Source organism: Neovison vison, chromosome 13, assembly GCF_020171115.1.
Source record: "Neovison vison isolate M4711 chromosome 13, ASM_NN_V1, whole genome shotgun sequence".
NCBI lineage: Eukaryota > Metazoa > Chordata > Mammalia > Carnivora > Mustelidae > Neogale > Neogale vison.
The window spans coordinates 58521434-58539553 of record NC_058103.1 but is presented as its reverse complement, the minus strand read 5'-3'; the positions used below and the strand labels follow the sequence as shown (position 1 = coordinate 58539553).

The following is an 18120-nucleotide window of genomic DNA, read 5'->3' as shown; positions in this document are numbered from 1 at the left end:
TTCATTCATCGATCTGTGGACACTTAGGTTGTTTGCATATCTCGGCTATTGTAAATAATGCTGCAATGAATGCATGGATGCATACCTCTTTTCCAGGCAGTGTTTTGTTTTCTTCAGATAAATAGATACTCAGTACTGGAATTGTGGGATCATATGGAATTTCCATAATTTTTAATTTTTAAAAAAATTACTGTTTTCGGGGTGCCTGGGTGGCTCAGTGGGTTAAGCCGCTGCCTTCGGCTCAGGTCATGATCTCAGGGTCCTGGGATCGAGTCCCGCATCGGGCTCTCTGCTCAGCAGGGAGCCTGCTTCCTCCTCTCTCTCTGTCTGCCTCTCTGCCTACTTGTGATCTTTCTCTGTCAAATAAATAAATAAAATCTTTGAAAAAAAAATTACTGTTTTCTATAGTGTTTTCCCTACTGTTTTCTATAGTGGCTGCACCATTTATACTCCCACCAATAGTGCATGACGTTTCCATTTATCCTACATCCTCACCAATACTTGTTGTTTCCTGTGTTTTTTGTACTAGCCATTCTGACTTGTGTGAGGTGGTATCTCATTGTGGTTTTGATTTGTAATTCCCTGATGATTAGTGATGTTGCAAATCTTTTTCTTGTGTATGTTGGCCATCTCTTTATCTTTTCTGGCAGGAAAAAATGTCTATTTGGATCTTCCCATTAAAAACAAAACAAAACTATTTATTTATTTGAGAGAGAGCACGAGCAGGGAGGAGCAGAGGGAGAGAAGACTCTCAAGCAGACTCCTGGCCAGGTGCAGAGCCCAATGTAGGGCTCAATCACATGATCCTGAGGTCACGACTTGAGCCGAAATCAAGTCAGATGCTTAATGGATGGAGCCATCCAGGTGCTCCTTCTGCCCATTTTTAATTGGATTTTTTTATTACCAAAATATGAATTCTTTTTATATTTTAGATATTAACCTCTTATCAGAGTCATGATTTGCAAATACCTTTTCTCATTCAGTAGGTTGCTTTTTTTGTTGTTGATTTTGTTGTTGTTGTTATTTTGTGTTCAGAAGCTTTTTAGTTTGATACAATCTGGTTTGTTTTTGTTTTTGTTTCCCTGGCTTTGCTGAGATTTATGTTAAGGAGCTTACTAACTAGGTTTCTTCTAAGAGTTTTATGGTTTCAGGTCTTATGTTTAAGCCTTTAATTTTTGTAGATTGTGAAGATAGTGATCTAGTTTCATTTTTCTTTTCTTTTCTTTCTTTCTTTTTTTTTTTTGCATCTGGCTGTCCAGTTTTCCCAACACCATTTATTGAAGAGACTGTCCTTTCTCCACTGTATATTCTTGCTTCTTCTGTTGTAAAATAATTGACCATAGATGTATGGTTTATTTCTGTGCTCTCTATTCTGTTCCATTGATTTCTATTTCTGTTTTTATCCATTTTTTTAAGAAAATAGCATCGACCATTGCCCCTGTCTCTGGGGAGGGTTTCAGCTGTCCCCTGCAGCTTTGGCAGATGTTTTTAGATTAGCAAATAAATTGCCTTCACATATAGTCTAAATACTTTTCAAATGCTGTTTTTTTAGTTGAGTCTCTGGGCAAGTGAGACTGTACATGAGACCTTTAAAAGGGGAACCTCAGTTTCCTGCAGCACATTGGGTCACTTGGAGGTCTATTCTATTGTCTTTCTAAGCCAGACATTTTGGGGGGCTGATTTTCCCTTTTGCAGATCCTAGGGGTTGGGTACCTGATGTGGGGCACCAACCCTTTCTTCCTCCGGCAGAAACACCAGACAAATAAGATTCCTCCCTGTTATATCAACATTCCAGGGATGGGGTTTTGGTGAGATCCTGTTTCTGCCTCCCTACTTGTCTTGGAGTATGTGTGTGTGTTAAAATCCTTTATTGCGGAGGGCAATTCATCTAATTTAAGATCTTTTCTGAGGGAAATGATCCATATGTAATATAATTTGGTGAGTCTATGAAAGGAACTGGATTCAGGATTTTCCTAGGATGCATTTTGTGGAAGTCTCCTCCATGGGAGATCATTTTTTAACAATGTTTGGGGGAAACAATTTGCTTCATATAGAAACAAAGTGTATACAAGAAAAAAAGGATTATGTTAATGTTAGATATATTTGTCATGTATTCAAGTATAACTATTGTTGACAAGTTGGATAAAGCCCCTAAATATAAAATACATAAAATTTGGGGGATGCTGTTGACCATAGGTTCTCTTTCTTGACCTGTTAGTGGTAGTGATGGAGAGAGAAGTAGGCAGACAGGCATGGAGATATAAGAAATATTATTTTCATTTGAAGGATTTTTAACACAAAGGTAAGAAAATATTCTCCTTACTGTGGATACTGGTTATGCTTAATATGTACAAAGAGTGATTATCAAGGGCTTATTTGTAAACATTTTATGTACTCTTTATGTTGAGAGAATGGGAACATTCAGTATACCTGGTGAGGGAAGATTTGTGGAAATCTTACTGTAGGTCTAGCAATTATAGAGAATCTTTAATATTTTTGGAAGGCCATTTTTTATTTCAAAGTCCATCCTAGACTTTAAAAATTTTCAGGTATCATTGGATTGTAGCAAAGTAACATTTTGTTGAAAACAACCCTCAGCCGTCCAATATGAAATGCATTGAGACAGTCGTGTCAGTCCAAGTTTGAAACGAAATCTGCTTCTCTAACCTTTTTAGTAGACAAGCAGTTTGCATAGTCAGAAAATGTGAGATTGGAAAGTCTAGTTGGAAGTTTTGCCTTTAAAATTTGTCTTAATATGGAGAGAGAATGGGCTCTCCAGTGACTCTTCACCCTGGCAGCACAAAGAGGGGCTACACACTGGTGTCCCAGCTGGAAGGGCCAAGGGTTACCCCGTGCTTTTTATTTCAACATTAAAATACTATAGAGAAAAGGGTCTGACTTCCCACCTTTAATATTGCACAATCATTTCTTTTTACTTCCTGCTTCAGTGAGCACAGTATGTGGTTTTCAGGGGAATTTATTAAAAAGAGAACCCTTCACTGTTTTATGGATGGATTTTGGAGAAATCTACAGTCAGTGCATGTTTCTAAATTCCTTCACAACTGCTGTGATGCACTAAATCTTGGTGAGGACAGGGTCAAAAATTGACTCTTAATTACATTTTAATCAGTGACAGAATATTTTGACATTAGCAAATGAAGAGAAATGTTTTATATAATGTCAGTGACTCAAACCATGAGTGTGAATTTCTATTTTGGCCAATTGTACTGAGCAGATAATCATAATTAAATAGCAGGGCTGTTTGAAGCCCAGGACAATTTTTTTTGAAACTTTCTGGGTAATAAATCATTTGGCTCAGTGTTATTAGAGTGGTTATCTGCTTTCTGTGTTAAGAATGCCCCCTCCCCACTTTTCTTCCTCTTGCCCAAACTTACACAAATTTTTTTGCATATGTATTTATAATTTGGACTCTATAGCCATTTTTGGGTTTTAGTTTTTGCTTTCCATTTCAGGGCCATTCTCAGCATTTCACCAACATTTTCTAAACCGTAGTGAGTAAAGGATGACAAGAAACAAGACAGAGAAAAGTTAGCACGTTAAGGAAAGGTCCAGTGTGGAGACTGTTGTCTTACAGCATGGTAGAGACCATGTTTTTGGTGACTGTATTCATCACCCACTTGGATTCTGCTTCATACAAATTCTGATTTAGGGCATATGGTATCATCTTTTAGCTGGCTTAAAAAAAGTTTATACCAAAGGTATTCTTTGATAAATACTTAAAAATAAATTTATATTAATCCAGGTAATTCTCTAGATCAGAAATCTAAAATTCTGAAGGAGATGTATGTAACAAATATCAATGAATGAAGAAGATCATATTTAGACCAATATTGCCTTTAAAATCATTGTATGAGGGGCACCTGGGTGGCTCAGTGGTTTAATCCCTGCCTTCAGCTCAGGTCATGATCTCAGGGTTCTGGGATCAAGCCCCACATCGGGCTCTCTGCTCAGCAGGGAGCCTGCTTCCCCCTCTCCCTTTGCCTGCCTCTCTGCCTACTTGTGATCTCTCTGTCAAATAAATAAATAAAATACTAACAAAAAATAAAACCACTGTATGAGCATAAAATACACATACACAAATAAGGTAGCCCACTGGCTGCCAGGGTATGACTCTTATTTCATATACATTTTATTTTCTGGCAGTAATAATGCTTAACTGGATGTAGAGCTTTCTGTTTCCCAGTCCCTGAGAAACCAACCTCTCAGCTGTAGGCCCCATTTTGAGCTAGGACAAATCTCATCTCATTTAACCAATCTTTCTGTAACTTGAGGAAGTTATTGCTTTCTGTGGTCTCAATTGCCTAGTAGAAAGTCATTTAATTTAAGTCCTAGGACCCCTGTGAGAAAATCCCAATTGGTTACTGTTCCTGTGGTCTAAATAAGGTACTGACTAGCTGCCCCTCACAAGCAGAACCAGTTTTAAGATCTTTACCCACACCACTTTAGTTAAACTTGAAAATTTCCCGTTTGTCATGGCATGAAAGGCAGTTCAATTCTGCTATTCCTAAATATTATTAGAAAATAATATCTGCCCTTCAATCCAATTTAATTCCTGAGTAGGACTGTTGCTGGGAGAACTGACTGAATATGTTATACATTGGCTTAAGCTTATATTGGGAAAACATGATTTATTTGCAAAGAAGTTCTGAAATCCTATGGTATTCATTAGGTATTGCTTCTTTTGTAACAATTCAAACCCATAAAACTATCATTTTCAGAAATAAGGTTCGATATATAACTGCATGTTCAGCAAAATTAATTAATTGGAGGCTTCTCCAATTCAGGCATGGACAGTTGTCCAGGGACCTGCGAAGGCTTCATGTTGCAAAATAATATAAGCACATAAATAATTATACCTTTCACGTGTGTAGGACATTATGTAGATAACTCACTCTTTTTTTTTTTCCAATTTATTTATTTTCAGAAAAACAGTATTCATTATTTTTTCACCACACCCAGTGCTCCATGCAAGCTGTGCCCTCTATAATACCCATCACCTGGTACCCCAACCTCCCACCCCCCTGCCACTTCAAACCCCTCAGATTGTTTTTTAGAGTTCATAGTCTCTCATGGTTCTAGATAACTCACTCTTAACAAGAATGTATTAGGGAGCCTGGGTGGTGCAATTGGTTAAGCTTCTGGCTCTGGTTGTGATCTCAGGGTCATGAGATCGAGTCCCACAGTGGGCACCGTGCTCAGCGTGGAGTCTTCATGAAACTCTCTCTAACTCTCCCCCTTTATTTATTTATGACTCATCTCCAGTAACATTCAATTCTTTGTCATGACAGTAAAATGGAATCATATTTACACTTACAGTAAAAATATATATTCTTTAATGGCTTTAAAACAGGGCCAACCGGTTTTCTGGTACACCTTCATTTAGAGTGACATCTTTTCCATCTTTCCTGAAATCAGGGTTCTGTGATTGCTTGACTAATAGAATGTAGTGAAAATCACTCTCTGCTGGTCTTTGGCCCAGGCTTTAAGGATTGGTAGCTTCTGCTACCTGTTTCTTGGGATGCTTGCTCTTGGAAAATAGCCAGCATGCCATGAGGAAGCCTAAGCCATTAGCGCAGCAATGTTTTGGAGCGCCCAGTGCACAGTACTAGCTGAAGTTCCGGGTAATAGCCAGCTCCATCTTGCCTGCCATGAGAGAACCATCCTGAAAGTGGATCCTCTAGTCCAAGATTAGCTATTTCTGTTGATCCCTGCCCAGATTACAAATTCATAAACAAAATAAATGATTATAGGTGCTTTTAAGCCATTAATTTGGAAATGATTGTTTTTTTACCTGCTCTCAGGAAATGGCAACATTCCCAGGTCCCTTCTCTTCAGCAAAAGTTAGGTGCTACTTTAAATCTCAACCTTTGATGCTATTGGCTGGCAAGGGAAGAAAGTGAACATATTGGAATTCTGGGGCAAGTTCCAAGTTTTCACTAAATATTGTTGGAATTGTAATTGTTCTAGGATGATGCATTACAGCCCAATTTAATTTTTCTGAGCATCTACTAAGTCCCAAGCACTGTTTTAACTTCAGTGGCAGCTTTGCTATTTCCAGTTCTGCTTGAGCTACCGATTCACTATGGGCCTTTGGCAGACTGTTCTGTACTAATAAATCTCATTTCCTCATCTGTAATATGAGAGGGCTTAGAGAAATGTTCTCTCAGCTTCTTTAGGTCTAATATAATATTGCTTCTGATTCTAAAACTTAAGCTGCTCCATTTGCAAATCCAAATGTTTATTGCCTCCCCGCCTTCATCACTGGAATATTCTACACTTTGTAGAGAGTATTTCATTCCTTAGAAGGGTTGAACGTAGTTTATTTGGTCTGTACCTGATGTTCTCCAATTCATGACGGTTTCCAACCTAAATTCAAAACCACAAACAAAAAAGGACCCAGAGCTGAGAAGGGGAAGCTCTGATGGGCAAACGAAAATGGGGTCAATAATATTTACCTCAGAGGGGTTTTAGAAGAGGTAACTGATGTTAAAGCTTATAGTTCAGGGCCTGACACTTAGTGGACACCCAGATGTTCCTTTTTTTCTGAGAAGCAACCCAGACTAATCAGTTTTTGAAAGGTAAAATTTTGGTCACAGAGTTACTTAAGATACTTTTCCTAACTCCACAACAGTTTCTGTAGTCCTAAATGCTCTACACGAAAAGGTTGTTATTTAATATATTGTACGTCTTCTGCCCACCTGCTTGTCTGGTTTTTGATTTAAGAATGCAAGCCAAGATATGTGGGATGAATAATTTATTCTAAGAAAATGCCTAAAGAGATGAACTATGGCATGGCATTTTATAAAATTCATAAAAGGAGTTTGTAGTATCCTCTTATTGGACAAATCTTAATTAAGAATATATTGTTGTTGGGGCACCTGGGTGACTTAGTTGGTTAAGCATCTGCCTTTGGCTCAGGTCATGATCTCAGGGTCCTGGGATTGAGCCCCACATAAGGCTCCCTGCTCAGCGGGGAGTCTGCTTCTTCCTCTGCCTCTGCCCCTCCCCACTGCTTGTACTGTGGTCTCATGAGATTATAGACAAGATGTCAGCTAGTGCCGTAGTCGTCTGAAAGTTTGACTGCAGCTGGAGGATTTGCTCACGTGAGCTCTATCTGCTCCATGCTTCACTAGTGTTAATGACATAGCACTGATCTAGAGAGTGCTGCAGGTTGGTGCTGACTATTAGGAGACATCCGTTCCTTGCCATGATGATTTCTTCATAGGGCTACTTCAGGATCCTTATGACATGACATTTGACTCTCTGGGAGAGCAAGGAGGAGCAATGTGTTTTATGAGCTAGACTTGCAACTCAAAATCTACCACTTGTACAGTATCTTATTAGTCACACAGGTCAGTCCTATTCATTTTGGGAGGTACCATCCAAGGGCTAGATAACTAGGAAATAAGAATGATTGTGGATCATCTTGGATGATGGTTACCATGTCAAAGTTTTAGCTTGGTCTCTTTCCTCTTATTTCCATGCATTGTTGTCCATGGAAAAACCCATCCAACATACCATCACATACTTTACATAATCTTTAAGCCCATTACTTCCAAATATTTAAATAATCCTAGAATTCTCTTCTGTCCTTCAGGCTTTGGTGCATAATATCTACTGGGCATTCATTTTACCCAATTGATATTTACTGAGCAGTCAATAGGAATCAAGCCTTCAATTAGTCTGGGTAAATTAGATAGACCTCCTGCCCTCAGGGAGATTATAGTTTGGTGACGCAGGAGGAAAATAAACTGCAGTTTGTGGTTAATATCATCAAAGCAATATACTGCTGTGATCACGGTGAGGGTGTATGGTCAAAAAGGAGAGGAGAGGGTTAGCTGTTACAGAGGCAGTGGAAACAGGTGGACTCTTTGAACAAGTGACATTTAAGTGGAGACTGGAGGGAGAAGATGTGACGAGAAGATGTGTGGGGTAGAAACGGCTCCAGGCACTGAGAAAAGCGAGTGCAAAGGCCCCAAGGCAAGGAAGAGCATAGTGTGATGTAGGGAATGTTAGCACTATTGTGGCTGGAGCATTACGAGTGAGAGAGAGTGGCAAGTGATAAAACTGGTGATGTAGGCAGGGACTAGATGACTTAGGTCCTTCTAATGTAGAGCCATGCGTGTCATGGGTTTTGAGTATAATGGGAAGAGACAGGGGTTTTAAGCAGGGTCCAGTCATTTAGGATATATATAGTAGCAAGTCCGTATGTAACGTTGTTGTTCTCTTGTCTGCTGTGAATTGCTAGTCCTTAATGCTCCTTGAATCACTGAAGAGCAGCACCATCTACCATTTAAGAGTGTGGGCTCTGGTGTTAGGCAGACCTTGAATCCTGGCTCTACAGCTTACAAGCAAGGAGATACTGGAAGCGTTATTTATTTTGTCTCATCTCTAATTTGCTCACCTTTAAAGAGGGAATTGTGGTGAGAACTGAATTACCTGGCACCTGGTCATATTTGACACATGGTAGTTAGGATGATTCCTTTCTTTAAGCAATGAAACCGGGCCCTCTGAAGTATTTCCAACTTGTGTTCCTTATTTTACTTATAAAATAACTATCCCAATCCTATTTTTATGACCAGCAATTTAGAATACAGATTCTGGTACAGTGTAAGGTTTCTACTACATGGCAAAATAATTCACTATATAAGTCATGTGCTAAAACAAGGCTTAAAATGTTAGATAAGTTTTTGAGATTAGCTTTACCATCCTTCCTCCCCAGATTGCCTTGAGACTCCTGTTTCTAGTCTGTGGATTAACTAGGTTCATTATGACAAGGATTTGAGCACAAGCCCATGTTGTAGGTCCAAACTTTCACTCACCATCAGATACTAAGCTCAGTATTTCTTACTACTAAGTTCAGTATTTTTTTAAAAAAATTAACATATAATGTATTATTAACCCCAGGGATACAGGTCTGTGAATCCCCAGGTTTACACACTTCACAGCACTCACCATAGCACATACCTTCCCCAGTGCAGTATTTGTTTTTTATTGTATGTTCTTAAAAGTAATAGTTCCTAAAGATTTCTGTAAAAAGCTGATTTAGTAGGGACACTGCCTATGATTTCCCTCTCCTGGAGACTTAAAAGATTGTGATGGACAGCTAAGACTCTGGAAATCTGTTTAATGGTGTTCAACTCAGTACTGTCAAATGTATTTGACTATAGGACTCTTTTTTTTTTCACCCATGAAATACATATTAAGCCCTGCCCCTATTTTGGGAAGCTCCTTCAGGCTGATTTCTCATTCTCCTAATTTGCATATCCCTAAGTCTTCATTCTGCTTGTGCTCAGCCCTGGTCAGGTTGCATCAATTTTTCCATCCTAACTTTTCTTAATCCTCCTTAATTATCTTATTCCCATGTAGCCTGTTTACCTGTTCTTCCTTACCACTTCTAGTCACGTCTTACCTTTGATCGTGTCTTTTCTGGCCTCTAGTTTTACTGGTAACATTGAATTTTTTCATTTTTATAGTCATTCTCCAAAAAACGCTTTGTTTTCTAGGTTATTATAGCAATGTCTTATAAATTCTCTTTCTTAGTGGCCTCAGAGATTAGAGGTTTTTAGCCTTAAATTTAGTTTCAATTGTTGGTAGAAATTCCTTCCACATCTCTTAATCAGATATCCTTGCCATATTACCCTTAACTGAATATTTGAGTATCAAGAAGCTCTTCACCTCAAAGGGCAGCCTTCTTCATTTTGGACAGCTCCAATTTTTAGGAAATTTTTTCTTATACTAAAACCAAATGTTCCTCCTTATCATTGGTGGACCTACTTTAGTTCTTGTATTAAGTTGTTGTCATGTCCCTTCTCTATCTCTTTTTTGGAATAGCTCTGCATGTGGTATTTCCTGATTCTTGAATATTCTATTTTACCCATTCTTAATTAGTATATACAATGAGGAGGCTTCTTCTTCTTCTTTTTTTTTTTTCCTTTAAAAAATGGGTTCCGGTAGCACTTAAACCCACAACTTAAATCCTCTTTCTACCAAAACAGCATTACATTTGGTTTGGCCTGCGGCTGGTCACACTTCTATGAGCAGAGGCTGCATCATGCAATCGAAGGCAGCCAGTCATTGCAACTCTAGGAAAATCTTGAAATAAGTGAAGCTTGTTTAATGTACCAAGCTTGCTTTTTCTCAACTCCTTTCTCCATTGTATGGATTCCCTTACTGTTTTTTGTTTTGTTTTGTTTTGTTTTTAAATTGATGAGCCCAGAACTTGCTTGCTCTTTTCCTCAGTTAAAACATGTTTTCAGGGAAAGATTTGGTTTTAATTATTTGTATATTTGTTGAGACTGTAATGTGCTGTCATTCTCAAATTTATATCTGCTTTAAGCACTATCACCAACCATGGGTTGAAAGGCATTGCTCTCTTGTGTGGAAGGAGGTTTAAGTGTCAAAAACCAGATGAGAGAAATTTTGGAGGGCTGGGCAAGAGATTTATATTGACTTGCTGGAAATCATACAACTATTTTGGTTGCCTGTTTTCTTGCACTTAAGCCTATCCCATAAATTCCTCTAAACCTTGCGTTTTCTTTAAATAAATTCTGTGGTGCATCCTGCCCGAGGATTCTCCCCTACAGTGTTTCTTATACTTTAAATCAATGTGCTCTTGATAATAAAGGATAGTGAATGTGTAAAGCCCTGGGATCTGGAGGTGTGGTTTTGAAGATTAGTGCTCAGATGAAACTGATTCCCCTTGGAAAGTTTTGCTTCTCTTGTACACTAAAGATTAATGTAATTTAATTTAATTCAAAAGATAGATGAAAATGGAAAATCACTGTGAAAGTCTTACCCATACAGGGCAGAGACATAGCATTAATCTAGAGAATAACGAATCCCTTTTGATGAATGACACCTAAATAAATGCATTCCAAACAGACCTTTTATGCATGTCTATCTCTTATTGTTTCAGGGTCATTTTAATACTGAAGCATTTTATTATAAATGAAGCTGTCCTGTACAATATAGACTCTCAGAGAGAGAGAGAGAGAGACACTAATTCTAAATTCATCACTGAAATCTGCCCAAGAGAATATCCTTCTTAACTTGGCATTTTGTGAGTATACAACTTAATATTTCATTGTGATATACAGTTAAGGATTCTGAACAAAGATGAATATAATTTGTTCAAAGTCACCTTAATGCAAATGGCAATTTGGGGTGAAAGTAGAAATGCCTATTTCTTAATCATAGTTTCTTCATTTTTCCTCATAGTTTTAGGAATTCTGACACAGGTGCTGGTGGTAAAAATTAATATTGCATGATAAATTTTTTTTAAGATTTTATTTATTTATTTGACAGAGAGAGGTCATAACTAGGCAGAGAGGCAGGCAGAGCGAGAGGGGAAATAGGCTCCCTGCTGAGCAGAGAGCCCAATGCCGGGCTTGATCCCAGGACCCGGAGGTCATGACCTGAGTCGAAGGCAGAGGCTTAACCCACTGAGCCACCCAGGCGCCCTGATAAATATATTCATATGAGATATCCTTTCATTCTGCAGTTACTTTTTGAGATTTTTTTTTTTATTATAATTGGGTCTACCACAGAACTACCCCTAAAATTATTTCAGCCTGCATTGTCTATGCATGTAGGTTGATACTACAGTATTTCCTGGCACCCAACTAAGTCATGACACTTGTTATTTCAGACACTTTAACTTTGTTACTAAAGCACATCTTAATATAGTTGAGAAGCCATTACTGGAGATGATAGTGCTTTCAGACTTTTACTAAAACTTATGTATTAAGAATCAGCATTGGATAGCACACAGTACCTAAAGTGTTAGAAATCATTTAACATGAAACCTTAAAGACAATACAGTTTAAAATCCATGTGATTAAAATATGTGATCAGGCATCCAAAAGAAAATTGTTTACATTTACAGACTAAAACATGTATTATTATTTATACTACTTGTATGATGATAATTTTTAGTCAACTATTTTATGGATCAACAATTAATTAATAAATACCTATAACCTGTGAACCTGGGAATCCAGACTTACAGAGGTAGTAGGGTTTAGAATCAATATTTAGGACACACTGATTTTATCTGATGTTTTATTTGCTCTGGAAATTGGTTTATTTTTCCTATTTGCTGCTTCTTGATAGGTGGCATATTCTTCCTTATTAATTTTGGGTTTGGTTACATGACTTGTTTTGGTGATTGGAATATGGGTAAAAATGAAAGCATTCAGTATGCTGAGGTTTTAAGAGGTTTCAAGGGTTTCAAGGGTATGCAGTTGCCCCCTTACTCCTGTTCCTAAACTAAGTACTGGGTTCGAGAATAACACAGAGCCCCAGCTCAGTGAAGAGAGCAAGAAATAAATATTTGTCCTTGGAAGTCTTTGAAATGTTGATGTTGTCTGATGCAATATAACCTTAAGAAAATTTTATATATATACATACTTAAGCTTCACAGCAATGTATGAACTGCCTGTAGTATTTTCATTTCACAGATGAGGAAATTAGCATGTCAAAGAGGTTTAACCTCTTTTCCATGACCACATTGCTGGGATGTGGCAGATCTAACCTGGAGGTTCAAACACTCACACTGCACCCTGCTTCCTGGGGGAGAAGTACGGAACAGGGCAACAGCTCTGCCTGAAAGTCGGAAGACACAGATTCTAGTCTTAGAGAAGTCACTGAGTGTTCTACTCTGGGAAAAGCATTTAAACTGAAGTCTCCGCTGGGTCATAATTCCCCTTCAGGGCTCCGGTTTTCTCTGATTAGTAGACTGTGCATATGGTTGACATTTACTGAGGATTACTCTGAGTAAGATTGTCCACAGTAAATATTAACCATGGGCCTCTAATTTTTTTCAGAGACAATGCTATTACTTTCTAATATAATGGAAATGAGAAGAAAGCATTGGCTCTCAATTCTCAAAAGGTTTATATAATTTGTGAGTTGTAGACTATGAGTAATCAGATGTTCGGAAACCCTTAAAGAAACTCCAAGAATAATGTCTGCTTCTACTCTGTGGTGGTAGTTAACACGCTTGCCCCGCAGAGGGGCCTCACAGTCAGTGTCTTATCTGAGTAATTCAGGCCAGAATTGTGGGTTTTAAAAATGTGCTTGAATTTCATGGATATTTGTGCTAACTCCCATTACACAGGAGACTTACAGAAACATCCTATAATCATGGATTAATTTTGACTAACTTAAACTTTCAGAAGAATGACTTCATTCATATAAATGAGTCTGTGGTTTAGATGAAGTTTCCTTTGGGTCATGATTCAGCTTTTCTGTCTTCCTCTTTCCACAAATACCATTTTTCTCTTATGAATCATCGTATACTCACAGCAGCGAAGGTGTTACAAAATCCCTAGTGCTGTCAAGTCTTACTCTTGGTATCCTACAATCAGGCAGTTTTGTGGGCCTCAGGTTCACTTATTATTTCCCACAAAGACAAGTAACAGGTTTTCTCATATACTATCTCTCTTTTACATAAGAATAAAAAGATCTTTCTAAGTTATCAAGAAATCCCCATTAGAATTGCCTCTGAAACAACTTTCTTTGACTTCCTTTACTTTTTGTTCTAATGATCAGAAAACTTTCTTCCTTAGCTGAAAGCTTTTCAAGTTTCTCACAGGCAAAATTGCAAAACTGGTTTTCTTTTTTTTTTTTTTTTTAAGTTTTTATTTATTTATTTATTTATTTGACAGAGAGAGAGAGAGAGAGACCACAAGTAGGCAGAGAGGCAGGCAGAGAGAGAGAGGGGGAAGCAGGCTCCCTGCTGAGCAGAGAGCCCGATGTGGGACTCGATCCCAGGACCCTGAGATCATGACCTGAGCCGAAGGCAGCGGCTTAACCCCTGAGCCACCCAGGCGCCCGCAAAACTGGTTTTCTAAAACACTGGCAAAAGAGTTACCATGCAAAGTTTTTCCAGAAAACATCTTACCTGTGCAACAGGACACCTAAAAATTTGACTTTTCTACTTACCTGTCACCCGACTAGAAATTATGTTTTTAAAGTATGGTATCTCTAAACATTTTCTTTCATTGTATGATTAAGGAAGTAGTAGCTCATTAAATTCCCACTAGTTATTAACACCCATTGGGAATTAGCTTATCAGATGATTTTCAACCATGCTGTTATCAACCTTTTGCTATAAGAGAATCCTCATTCTAGAAATAAGAAGAAAAGAGTCACTTAACCTTGCATGCACTGTAATCCAGGGGCTGTGGTAGGTGTTTTAAATATATTATCACTTCTAAACTACATAGCAGTTTTAGATGTTAGCACTGGCTGACATGTATTTTATTTTTCCATGTTTACAGGGGGGTCGGGATTCATATCTACGTTGCCCGACTTCAAACCCATGCTCAAACGGCTGTATCACATTTCTAGGAGTTGTTCTAAAGGAAAGTGCAGTATTTCTGGGCTCAGTCTGTGCTGAGAGGGTGCATATGGTGAGCTGCCTGAGGAATTGAGGACTGAGAAGTGGGGGTGGTAGAGGAAAACCAAGGGAAAGATGAGATGCGGATGGGGGACAAATGGAGAAGGGGGAGATGAGAATGCCACGATGGTTTTTTTTCTCTGTGTACCATAATCGCACGCAGAATAAGCCCTCACTATAAGAGTATTGTTCTTAATAGCAACTTCAAGCTTCATAATATGTTTGTTCGTATGGTAAAATTTCTCCTGTATGATTTCAAGTTTCATTTTTGAGGATACAGTCTTATAAAACCCATCATCATAGGGGTTCCCGGGTGGCTGGTTGATTAAGCATCTGACTCTTGATTTCAGCTCAGGTCATGATCTCAGGGCTGTGAGATTGAGCCTGCATCAGGCTCCACACTAGGCCTGGAGCCTGCTCAAGGTTCTCTGTGTCTCCCTCTGCCTCTCCCCCAACTTGCATGCTTTCTCTCTTTCTCTATCTCTCTCTTCTCTCTCTCTCAAAAAAAAAAAAAAAAAAAGTCATCATTGAGACATTGAGATCTTAAGACAAAATAACTCAGCATGATAAAATAGTTTTTAATGTTCCATAGATCTGTGGAGTCTCCCCTCTCCTTGCACTGGCAATCTCCATTTCTACTTTCTAAGAAAATTTACCATCTCTGTTGAATATCTACTGTTATGCCTGAGTTTTTGCATCTGAGAGACCACCAAGGAGCCAAGCACCGACGCAATCACATAAGGGTTTATTTGACAAGCTTAAGCTTGGGCCCAAGTATACCCGACACAGTGGAGTAGGGACTCAGGCCCCAAGCCAGATTATAGTCAGAGTTTTTAAAGGCAGAGTAGGGGTGGACTCGGGGGGTGGGTGAGGACAAAGGGGATTAGGGATGGCGTAAGTCTCTAAGGACTTTTGGAAACAAGGTCTCCAGGACCTTGAGGGGCTAGCTATTGTTGGGAGAGAGGTTATTTATTACCAATAATAAAAATCTTCTCGTGAGACCCTTTAGATGTATATCAGTGGGCCATATACTTGGGAATGATTCTCCACACTATCTTGGAGGTTTAGAGATAAAGTTTCCTAAAGGAATTGTTAAAGTAGACTTATAGGATTCTGGTCGGACCTGTCGGGGTAGGGGGTTGGTCAGCCTAGGATTGTTCTTCTTTTTTTTTTTTTAAGATTATTTATTTATTTATTTGACAGATTGACAGACAGAGATCACAAGAAGGCAGAAAGGCAGGCAGAGAGAGAGAGAGGAAGCAGGCTCCCCACGGAGCAGAGAGCCCGACGTGGGGCTCGATCCCAGGACTCCGGGACCACGACCCGAGCCGAAGGCAGAGGCTTTAACCCACTGAGCCACCCAGGCGCCCCAGCCTAGGATTGTTCTTAACAAAACCTCAAGGTGAGGGCAGTTAAGTACCCAAGGGAGAGCCACTCTGTCTGTTTCAAGGGCTTGTCAGTAGGTGAGAAATTATAATGATTTTCTTCTGCCTCTGTTTCCCACATCAGCTAAACTTGAGGTGGGATGGCCTTAATTTTCTCGGCCTCCACATTTCCCCTAACAGTTTTGACCCTTAAATCTTTAAGGTTGTTGAAGGTGGAAAGTCTCATCTTCTGTAACTTCTTCCTGCTGAGTAGGTAGTTGTCCCTACCTACTTGGGTCAACATTGATCAGTTAAGGAATGTGTAGGGGAGTTATGAAAGATAGAGGCAGCTGAATCCAGGGGTTAAAAATCAATCATTAAAGGAGAGAGAGACTGTTTAAAGTGCTAACCCGAGTAGGTGAGAACCCAAGAAATATTTTGTGATAATCTGAAACATCAAGATGGCTGCACTTATGTCAGGGCTAGACTCGAGGTGGGTACAGCCTTGTTTTTCTTGGCCTCCTCATCTCCCATGAAGGAAGCACTCCTATCCTTGACCCCTTGACTTGCCCTCTACATGGCTCTCCTCTCTCTAGATAGATCTCTGGAGTCCTGGCCTTTCCACTTCCTGACTCTCCATCCAGATTTCTCAGTTCAATATTCTATCTCCTTAAGGACCTAAAGAAATCCATACTCATACTCTGTTTGTGTTAATAGTTAAGTGTTTATCTGTGTGGATAAGATAGGTATCCTTGGCCAGGGGTCTTCTTGGTAAGATGTCTTTAAGCTTAATGAAAATAACCTATGACCTATTGGAGCATTTGAAAGTTAGCATTTGAAAGCTAAAGCAAACTTAGAAGTGTCTGATAGAATTCCATCATTTTTTCAAATAGAAAAATGGGGTCAAGGGAAATTCCTAGAATTTGGTTCTTAAATCACACTTTCAAGATAGTGAGATGGTGATTACTACTTCAGAAATGAGTAAAGAGTGGTAAAGAAAGAAATGATTCAACTGAAGCTACACAGAGGGTCAAAAGCCCGACGGGAATGGTTTTCCTTTCACCTGCCTTTCTTCAGATTTTACTTAATCTTGATCATAAAACTTGGCCTCTATCTTGTGAGACCCTTTTCGGTTGAGATTTTATGGATGTCTGAACCCTGGAAGTAGAAGTAACTGGGCTGGAGGGTGAGAATAATTAGGGAGAATTCGCCCTTAGTTTTTTTTTTTTTTTTTAAATTTGTTTATTTGACAGAGAGAGATCACAAGGAGACAGAGAGGCAGGCAGAGAGAGAGAGAGAGGGAAGCAGGCTCCCTGCTGAGCAGAGAGCCCGATGCGGGGCTCGATCCCAGGACCTCGAGATCATGACCTGAGCTGAAGGCAGCGGCTTAACCCATTGAGCCACCCAGGCGCCCCTCGCCCTTAGTTTTTAATTGCTTTTACTTTAAAAGTTGCTCTCACCTTTTTAAAGCAGTATACTGATAATGATGTGGCTTGACTAAAATGAAAAATTAAGAACAAACTGCGGTCACTGATACACTAGTCAACTTCTGTAAACAGAACAGCTTTCTGATCAGGAGTTTGATAGGCCATTTGGATTTTATAGTGTTCCTAAGCAACAATAAATACTAAATGCTGTAAACCAATCACTTCTAAGTTAGCTATAATACTAAAATATGCTGCTCGTAACATTCACTTTCCATTTTTAAGCAGGATGAAATTATTAAACATATCTTTTGTCTTTGATTTTTTCTACAGTGAATAAGAATTTTGAGTTCTAAAAGACTTGGAGATAAATTTATAACTAATAAGTAAAGAAATTGGTGCGAGTAGTGATATGATAGAGGTTAGATTAGGAATTCATCATTTATTCTTGCAAAAGTACAGATTCTTATTATTATGAAAAAGTTAGGGAGGTCAAATGACTTCAGTTGATTGCCTTTCTTTTCCTTTACTCCAGTCTTAATGATATCTTCCAACAGTTGTTATAGGATAAGATTTTGTCTTTTGACTTCAAGTGGTATTCAAAACCTACTTTTTTTTTCTTTCTTTCTTTTTCTTTTTCTTTTTTTTTCCCACAAAATTCCAGACTAAAGACATAATTGTTTTATGATGTATGATATAAAAGTTGTAGCTCTGTCTTGGGAGTTTCTTATATTTGTGGGTTTCCAAGTTAAAGATTCACTAATTCACTATGTTTCTCTTATAAAATAAAAATGGTGAATATAGAACATTTACTGTTTGCCAGGTGCCAAAGCTCTCCATGCATTGTCTACTTAATTTTCATACAAAACAGCAAGGTAGATATAATTATCATTCTCCTTTTAAAGAT

General features: G+C 38.7%; 1 long non-coding RNA gene across 1 annotated transcript in view; it reads left to right on the top strand.

Annotated features, from left to right (window-relative positions):
• The window catches only part of LOC122893918, a 73354-nt gene that overhangs the window by 1677 nt on the left and 53557 nt on the right, over positions 1 to 18120 (top strand). Inside the window, exon 3 of the long non-coding RNA XR_006381720.1 lies at positions 10940 to 11083. This is a non-coding gene — a long non-coding RNA (uncharacterized LOC122893918). The remainder of the gene's footprint in view (positions 1 to 10939; positions 11084 to 18120) is intronic.